The sequence below is a fragment of the Podarcis raffonei genome, chromosome 6 (genome assembly GCF_027172205.1).
Source record: "Podarcis raffonei isolate rPodRaf1 chromosome 6, rPodRaf1.pri, whole genome shotgun sequence".
NCBI lineage: Eukaryota > Metazoa > Chordata > Lepidosauria > Squamata > Lacertidae > Podarcis > Podarcis raffonei.
This window is the reverse complement of record NC_070607.1, coordinates 19,739,168-19,749,448: the sequence shown is the minus strand read 5'-3', so window position 1 is coordinate 19,749,448 and position 10,281 is coordinate 19,739,168.

Sequence of the window (10,281 nt, the reverse complement as noted above, 5' to 3'; positions counted from 1 at the left end):
TCTGAGATGACATTACAGTGGTACCTCGGGTTACATATGCTTCAGGTTACATATGCTTCAGGTTACAGACTCCGCTAACCCAGAAATAGTACCTCGGGTTAAGAACTTTACTTCAGGATGACAACAGAAATCGTGCTCCGGCGGCGCGGCGGCAGCAGGAGGCCCCATTAGCTAAAGTGGTGCTTCAGGTTAAGAACAGTTTCAGGTTAAGAACGGACCTCCGGAACGAATTAAGTACTTAACCTGAGGTACCACTGTACATATATTCATTTCAATGGGTTGGGGACACTGATGTCTCAGATTGTTGAGACTGGACAGAGTATACGGCAGAGTAGATTAAGGGAGCTGCCACCCCAAATTTATCCAGGGATCATTGTATCTGAGGTGAAATTTGAATCCAGTTCTCTAGCCCAGGTTCAGCATCTTGAAATCTGCATTGACTTGACAGCCAAGAGTTACTAAGTCTACGGTGGAAGGAAGCAAACAATTCAGTCTGAAATGGACCATGAAGACCGTGCAGTGGCTAACTGGGATGGAAACTTCTCAAATGCCAAGATATTCATGTGTGTGTGTGAGTGAAAGAAAAAGAAAGAAAGAAAGAAAGAAAGAAAGAAACAGAGATATGAGGGATGTCCCTACCACATACCCTTCAGAAATTACATGTGTTTGTGTATAAATGTGTGAAATTGATATCATTGGGGGGCTACTGCCACACCACGGAGTCTCCACATCTTGCTGTTGCAACTGTTCACTTGCCCCCCCCCCAAGTAAATGAGCCTCAACTGGGTGCAGGCTAAGTTTCAGCAACTTCCAAATGCCTTGTGCACTCTCTCTCTCTCTCTCTCTGGGATGTAGACACCTGAGAGGAAAGTGAATGGATGATAGTAACAGCAGGGAATAGGAGGAGATGGGCCCCCTTCGAGAGCATCTTACATGTTCTGGAGGAAGCAGTTGCAGGCTCATCCCACTGCCTCTTCCAGCCACTGCAAAACACTGTGTGATCTTAAGCCACTATCATGTCATGTGAAAGTACCTACCAACAGAAAACCACAAATGTCCTATTGTCATCAATTCTATTGTATGGTAAAACATTGGCAGAATCTCTGTTGTATCATAGTATGTTGGCATCTACATTTCTGTGTTAAAATGCTGTCTTAGGAGTGCTAGAGATTTTTTCTCTCCTTTTTGCCTTCTTGCAGAGCTATAAACCTTATCTCGGTAAATAACATAAAAACTGGCTAATGATCACCCATCTTATTTTCTTTTCTTGCATGGAATGGGCTTGGGAAGGGGGGGGGCGCTATTTCTTTCAACAGTCCCGAAAGCGTCTTAGAGAAAACAGACTTCTCTGTGAATCAATAAAGATAAGCACCTCTTAAGAAAGCTCACCACTCCTAGACGGGTAATTCATAGGAACCATGTAAAGCATCTGTATATATTTAGTTCTGACATTCCTCACACTTGCATAACTTGTGTGAAAATCATGGAAAGCTGCACTAAGACCAGAGCAGTTTCAAAAGAGAGGGGAAGCAAGTTGTAGCTCTGTTGGAGTGGAGTGTTTTCAGCTGGAGGCAGTTGTGTGTGTGTGTGTGTGTGTGTGTGTGTGTGAACAAGATTGCAGCTGGGAAGGCAATTTAAATTCCATAAAATCATCTTGAGCATGCTCTTATATTTGCTAAAGGCAATAAGCAGTGTTGAAACCTAGAGTATGGGCATCATGCGTAGAAACACACAAAGGAATAAAAGCATGTATATGCATGTAATATGTGTCTGAACACATACACATGGAGCAACCAGTTGGTACAAATATTTCAGTTTTGAGAGCCACAGCTTGTCGGACTTATCAATGATTGCTATGGATCCAAGAATGATAACAAAGAGGGTGAACTTCTGGACATATATCCTGGACACAGTAATACTGCAATGACTCAACCAGGAGGAGAGTACCAACATTGCTTGGCTTCAGTGACTGAAGTCATTCTGAGCAATCCAACCCAAAATTTCCAATTGCCACTTTGGAAGCAAAATCATTTCATTTTTGTCAGAGCATCAGATAAAGGCAGGAGCTGAAATGTTTTGCCACATAAAAAACAAGCCCACCCTCTGTATATAATAGATATTATATATTATGGTGATTAAATGCATCAGTGGATCTTGAACTTAACTCTGAATCCCTGCTTGGAAGAGCACACTTTTACCCTTGGATGCAATCTCATAGAGATGTCAGAAAAATAAGAAATCTAAGTTTATTAAAGGAAACACGTTTGATAGGGAAGATCCTAGATGTATCTAAAAAAGGTGAAGAGGCAAAGAGTCGTGCTTGTTCTTCCATCTCTGTGGGAGGGGCATACAGAGATGTCTCCTCTTTCAAGGTAAGGATGAAGAAGAAGTAGGAAGTGAGGCCAGCAACCTTGAGAGTATCAGTCTAGCACTTGAGGGAAGTCTAGCACAGCAGCCTAGGAAGCATGCAAGTTCTCCCTCTCTAGCTAAATCCCACCCATGCAAACTCACCAGCCACCAGTACAACCGCAACACTTCTGGCCACCCACTTCCACCTACAGAAGCCAACCAGATTGGCAGCTGAACTCTACACCAATACTGGGCAAAAATCCATACAGCATCCACCACCTCACATGAGGGGATGCATGGCAGGCCGTGTGGCTCTGGGGTTGCATGGCAGGCCGTATCTCTGTTCTCCAACAGAGGAAAAGCAGCTGGCAAGGAATGGCCAAGGGAGCTGTAATCTGATGCATTCAAACCTTCAGCAGCCACCTCACTTTGCTTTATGATAGGGCTGGCCGTACTGCCTGCCATGGTGCTACTAGCAAGCCTTCTGGATAGAGTGAGGCCCAGGCTGGTGGGGAGATTCCTTCTTAGTTGGCAGGAGGACTGGTTGACACTTCAGCATTGTGTTATGAATGTTCACACTGCAGATGGAAGTTGAAGCTCAAAGATTCTGGCTTGCCTACTGCTCCTCAGGGAGGCCACAGCTATGGGGAGCTGTAAACTAAGGGACTTCCCTGTTCACACTCTTAGCCACTCCACTGACCAACTCTCTCACCATCCATGTACTGAAACAGATGGCCTGTCCAACCTTAACCATACCAGCCACCAGTGCTTTCCCAAAGTGATCTGTCCAAAGGATTCCATCTACACAGAATTTAATTTGGACATGTGCACAGATGGACATATAGTGAAGTTACGTGTTTGTGGGTTGTTGTTGTTTTCAAGATAAATGCTATAACATGGGGGTACCCTAGTATTTTATACGCGATGGCAATTTACAAACTACCTTTTTTGCTTAATCTAATCTAGGAGTGATTAGAGGAATTAACCAAATGGGTAAACAACAGAGTGTAAAGAACGCCTTGTCATTGTTGTGTAAGTACCACTGTGTTAGCCTAATCTGTTAGTCTTGAGGCACTACAAGACCCTTTGTTGCTTTTTGTGTATAGCCTGTTAATCAGTGGCTCACTGCTCTCCCAACCAGAGAGTGGGATGGTGTTGCTACCAGGCCCATTCTGCTACCTCCTTAAGTGAGTCCACCCCTATGCCTGGTGCCACTGTTGCTACGACTCATTTGCTTGTCTCTTCCTCTTGGCCCAATCAGCACCATCAGAGAGAGGCCTAGTCTTCTCTTGGCTCCTCTCACTGCAACAGCAGAAGGAGTGGCAGGGCCAGGAGGCTCTTAGGGATCTTCTCCATCCCAACGTCTGCATTCCCTCTTGGCCAACCTTCTGAGGGCCACATGCTGTTGGTGGGTGGGACAAGACATGAAGTGGGTGTGGTGAGAGATGGAAAGTGAGGTTGGCATGCAGGAGCCAGAAGTTCTCTACACCCACACCCCTCTACCCAGACAAGAGACATTTTCACAGTTTAAGGACATATTCCAGCCAAAGGAAAGCACTCAATGAGGGGAATGAAGAAGGTCTAATGAAAGCTGTTGTCTGCAAGGGGGTGGGAATGGCCTGGGGAGAGTCTTGAGGGCCAGATAAAGAGGCATTTGGCCTCTGGCTCTTGGTTCCCCATCCCTACCTCCAGGGATTGGCAGTGGGTCCCCTGTCAGGTTGTGTACCTCAGCAGTTGATTCTGTAAGGCTAAACCAGCCTCATAACCAGCATGCTTGAATCTAATTAATGCATGAAGAGGCTAATGTCATAGTGTAAACTGTCCTACCAGGCTTAACCTATGTCACTTACTCTCATCTTAGGAGGAAATAGGCAACAAAGCCTTTGCTCCCTCAGTCTGCATGTTAAGTTCAGTGTGTGAGGAGCTCTGGGCTGCTCCCTCCAGCCGCATGGCTTTAACCAGCCTCTTTTCAGAAAAGAATGGAGTCTGAAACTTTTACCATTTGTAACCAAGCTATGTTTTACTGTCTGTTCATATTTTTCTGACTGATGTATGGAAAAGCAAATGAATCTGACCTCTGGAGATTTTTGTAAGTAAATAATTTAATAATTTACCAAGCATGTGGTATTTTTCTATGCTGGGAAAGTGGGAAATGTTGGAAGCAGCTTTTAAAGGGAATATTTAGGAATTCACTGGAAAGGGCACAATTTTAAGGTTTTACAGCCTGTATGTCCCTTCTGGCAGGTGGGCCAGAGGTCAATGGTTGTGCCCATGCCAAACCTCATACACCTGTAACTAATAAAGTTGGGGCCTTATTTGACCCAATAAGTGGTGTTGTGTCTAGTTCTTCCTATCCAGTTGAGGGGCAGAGGAGCCTTGCCACACAGATAGCTTTGGGGGGGGGTGGGGGGGTCAGTTTTGGGAAAATTCCTGGAACAGTGCACAGTGGAAGGCTAGGGTAGATCATTCTGTCAGGCAAGTCAAAATGCTTCTGCTGATGGAATGATCTGCTTAATGCTAAGTTGACTTCCTCCATTAGTGATTATGAGTATAACCAAGTTGTACTCAAAATAGACCTGTTGAAAGTAATGAACCTAACTTAATCATGTATATTAATTTCAGCAGGTGTACTTTGAGTAAACTTTAGCTGAGTAACATCCCATGTTCTCAGGGAGAAGTAAGGAATATAATATTTTAGATATTCCAATATTTGAATTTTTAAATTATTTGTCTTAATAATAGTATTTTTTTTGTTTCGAAAGCAATGCTCTATAGTTTAATTCTAGTGCACTCATTAGCTGTTGCATTCTCTTTCTGTAAAGTCCTGTGATGTGTCTACATGATTTCGCTGCTTCAGGCTCACACAGGAAATCTCACATTGTGCATCATTTCAGGCTGGAAATACCCAAAGTTCTTGTGACAGCATTGTGTTGTAGTAGGCAATTGTTGGCAACTTGGTTTTGTGTGTGTATAGAAGGAAAGTAATAAATCTGTCACCCAGAAGAAAAGAAAAAAATAGTCTGTGACCTAAAGGAAGAAGCAACTTGTGACTCTAAGTTAAAAAGAAGAAGAAGAGTGACTTATCTAAGGGGGGTCATTTATCATGATAACAAAATTGCTGGTGCTCTGTGAGCCGCCCAAGAAAAGGCTGCAGTAAGCAAAATCAAGAGTCAGGCTTCCGAATATTTTCAATTGATCAAAATGCTCAGGATTTGCAAACGACTATCATTTGCTGTATAGAATTGCCTATTCATCCCTCAAACATTTTGTCCCAACAACAAACCATACCATAAAGAACACACAACATGTATTAATGTATTATATTCATGATATCTGCCCCAAACCATCTGGGAGCAGTAGATGCATTACGGTAATCTCTACTTGATAAAGAACTGTATGCACTAATGGATGCTCCTTTCAGAGTTCTCTTCTCCAGTCTGTAGGAGATGGTTGGAGGTGCCACTTCTGGTTACTGCCTGGTTGGTGTTGACCCATGATAGGGCCTTTTTTGGTGGTGGTTCCTCATTTTTGGAAGGCCTTCCTTGGTGACCTGTGACCTGTATCGATCATTCTGGACTTTTAGGAGAAATTGCAAACATTCCTTTTCACCTAGGCATTTGATGGCTGAAAGATACTGGTCACGGAAACCATGAAATTAGCCACCGCGACTGCTTTTAAATGTTTTTAGATGTTCTAAATGCTTTTACATTGTTTTAAACTTGTTTTACAAAGTTTTTGGCTGGATTTAATATTGGTTTTAAATTTGTTAAATATTTTAAATTATATTGTTTGAACTTCTTGTCATTTGTTTTCCTGGGCTCCTTTGGGAGGAGATTCCTCCCTTTTCTTTATAGTTGTTTTTATTAAAGGATTTTCATAGTTAACAAGGGTACATACAATGTTGCTGCAATCAATTAAATGCAACCCATCATGCTGAGCTCTCCAACCTCTCGCACCGCCAACAAAAACAAACAGATAAATAACCTATCATCGCAACACTGATACAAAAGCGCTGCACATACACTAAGCAAAATAATGAAAAATCACTAGCTTCTTCTTTCTCTCCCACCCAATCTCACAATACCTTTGACAGCAGTGTCTCACACTGAATATAACTGACCGGTAGGAAGGACCAGTGGCGAAGCTGTATGCTCTGCTACTGGGGCAGAGAGCAGGTGGTGGAGTGGCTGGTGCCTCCTCTGGGGGCGTGGCACATGTTCTGGGGGTGTGATGCGCCGCCTGTGGGGGCATGGCGCCCGGCACATGAGGAGGAATGAGGTGTGTGTCCGGGCCCCCCGCTGCAATGGCACCCTACCGGAATAGTGGTGCCAGGGTGGCCCGCTCCCTCCGCACCCCCATTCCTCCACCAGTGGGAAGGACTCTATGAATAGAAAATTAACAAACAAACAAACAAACAAACAAACAAACTGGAACAGTGGGTAACCAGACCCCCTTTTGAAAATGAGCAAAAATCACACAAACTGGCTGCTAGTAAGGGGCAAAGAGACAGATTTCAGTTTCTCTTACATCCCATTTCATGCCAAAAAGCTGATCACCCCAATAGCACTCCATCAGAAATATGCCAATAAGTGCAGGAGCTCCACAAGCTGGTACCATCAAGGCTGCAGTCTTAATAATTCTCATAAGTTGCCAAAAGACCAAAGACCAGTCCTGAATTAAAGCTGCAATCTTAACTCCACTTTTGTGGGCGCCAGATCCATTGAATTCAATGGGACTTACTTCTGAGTAGACATAGGATTGCAGCCAAAGCTCATTTCCAAACATAATGATCAAGATGTGGATTAGTTTTAATGATTTAATGAACTTCGTGGTTTATTATTTTTCCCCACAAGTGCTGCAGCTTTGGTTCTGAGATCCAATAAACCGAAAAGGTTTCAACCAATTTTTCACAACTGTGACAAGATCGAAAAGGTGCAAATGAAGAAACCATACCGAATAATGAATGGCAGATAAGTGATCATAATCTAGCAAACATGGACCATTGCCAATACTGCATACAGTATTACAGCAACCTAATTGTTTCATTTATTAGCCCTGGGTCCAAGAGTGACTAACTCTCTTTGAATTACTTCTATTTGAATGATGGGACTTGACTGAGCTGGTCATGGCTGATTGGATCCAGCCCACTGGAAACAAGAGTCCTACTTTGAGCAGACTCATGGAAATCAATGGTCATTACTAACTTAAATCCCATTGATTTCAGGGGACCTGCTTCAAGTGCGACTAAGCCTGGATCCAGTCCAATGTGCCTTAAATATAGCTAACTTTGGCCCTTTCTTATGGAGATAATTCGTTCCCTAGGAAGCTCTGTTGGCTAATAATAAACCTTGGCTACTAGGTTTTTTTAAAAAGTGTATCTGAGGTATCCAGTCTAGTCCAGATATCCAGTCTGGTCAAGTTATTTGCCAGCTATAAATAGAAACAGCTCTGCTTGCCTTGTGCATTGGAGATTGGCATTTAGATGAGCTTTGGATAAGCGGATAATCAATCATATCTGGATAATAGACATCAGTGTTATTGCTCTGCAAGGTTTACACTCTTTGATTTACGCAAGTGGATCTTTTTTTTTTATGGTGTCTTAAGAATATTTGTGGCCAAATAATGTTTTTACAACCAAGCCACAACGGCAAAGCCATTATTTCTTTTAGAACCATCGATCAACTGTATGATTAAATCTGCACTTATTTTGAGCTTGTTTGGGATGGGTTTCCACTGGGCTTAGTTGGTGTGCTGGGAAGTATTACAAAGGCTACACTTCATTCTCCCTGTATTGCCGGGCCCCCCGTACACAATTGCAAACGAGAATAAAAAGCAAATTGGCAGCGTTTAACAAGTAGACTGGATTTTGTTTCCATTGCTAAAAATCACTGTATAGCATTCAGGACAAGGTGTTAAAAAAATCCTGAAACAGTTCTCTTACAGTGCACTAAGATTATCGGGTTTAGTTGGGGTGATGTTGTTATTGTTCAAGATGAGTTGCAGGCTGAGGGTCTCTTGCTGCCATTGTCAAAATTGCTCCGATTCTACAGCAAGGATGGAGAACCCCAGGCAAGGCTGGAGGCTTGTTGGAAGAGGAAGGTATTCAGTAGGCACCAAAAAGTTGACAGAGGACACCTGACTAATATTTAATAGGAGGGAATTTGAAAGGGTAGGGGCCACAACGCTAAAGGCCTGAATCACATATATATCTCACAGACCGCCTGATAACATTGTATCTGCGTGAGGCCCTCTCCTGTAGAACACAGTGATGGGTTGAATGAGATGATATTTCAGGTGTTCTGATTCCAAGCTGCATAGGACTTTATATGCCACAGCCACGCCTAATTGGCAGCCAATGCAATTCTTTCAGCAATAGCCCCCCTAAACAGCTAAACTGCTGCATTTTGCATTAGCTGCAGCTTTTAGACCAGCCTCAAAGAGTGCATTGGAGTAACTGAGCCTGGGGGTTGCCAGCCCATGGATGACAGCGGTTAGGCCACCCTGATCCAGAAATGGCCGTAGGTGTCTTACCAACTAAAGTTGGTGACAGTCCAGTCCAAAGACAAAGAAGATATAGCAGGAGGGACCTTGAAATTGCCCATCCAAAATTCGCTCCTGGACTGAGCAGGCACACTGGTGACCTAGTCACAGTCTTCACCCAATATACTGAAATGTTACATTTTAAAAATAATTGCTAAATTTGCACCCATGCACAAGCATGTGCAAACTTTATGCAAATTGAATCACCCCCTGCCTCTCCGCCACCCCCCTTTTTTTTGCAACGAGGAAGTTGCCACCTCAAGGAAAGGAGAAGTGTACATAGTTATTTCAAGCAACCAGCCATATAATTGCTTGCAGATGCTATTCTGTGGAAAACACTGAGCCACAATCCACTGGGAAGTTTACTGTAAAGTAATTCAAATGATGACAATATTTTAGTTTTTAAAAGTATGCGCCTGCTCTTTCAATGCAGCTTCATCCAGAATAGTCTATCTAATATTTGTTTAATCCACTGAACTGAGATTGACTGGGAAGTTCCTTTTCCAGTTTTCACATCAGTAAAGGATTCTTCTAAGGATTCTCCTTAATTTCATTCTTAATTCCTTTACTACTTTTTCACTCATCCTGTTTTTCCTGCTGTAATGCATTAATTGAGATTAAAATTGCAATCCTATAGATATACAGTGGTACCTCGGATTACATACGCTTCAGGTTACATACGCTTCAGGTTACAGACTCCGCTAACCCAGAAATAGTACCTTGGGTTAAGAACTTTGCTTCAGGATGAGAACAGAAATCATGCAGCGGCTGGGCGGGAGGCCCCATTAGCTAAAATGGTGCTTCAGGTTAAGAACAGTTTCAGGCTAAGAACGGACCTCCGGAACGAATTAAGTACTTAACCCGAGGTACCACTGTATATTCAGAAGTAACCCCCACCAAGTTCAGTGGGACCAACACAGGGGGAAATATAGGATTACCCCCAAGCTGTATTTATTTTTTAGATTGTGTAGAAATGTAACACAATGTCCTGAACCCCTGGCCTACCTGGCAGAAAGTCAGCAGATCGAGTCCAAAGTCCAAGTCCAGGAGTCAAGCCACACAAGCAAAGTCCAAAGGAAGCACAGTCCAGGGTCAATCCAAGTAGCCAAGTCTGAAGTCAGAATACAGTACAGAGTCAAACTCAAAACACAATCTCATCTAGAGGTCCAGGAGTATCCAAGCCAAGGTCCATTAACATGGAAAGTTGAGCAGACAGCACTTCAGCTTTGCTTCCCTGTTTTACTTGGCATGCTGATTGCAGCATCTGGGCTTGATGAGGCAAATGACCCTCACCTGTTCCAAGCCTACTCCTGCAGAGGAATCACACATCTCCTCCCAGAGTTAGCAAGCCCCACCTGGCCATCTAGGGAGCTGGGCTGTGGGCCCTTGCCT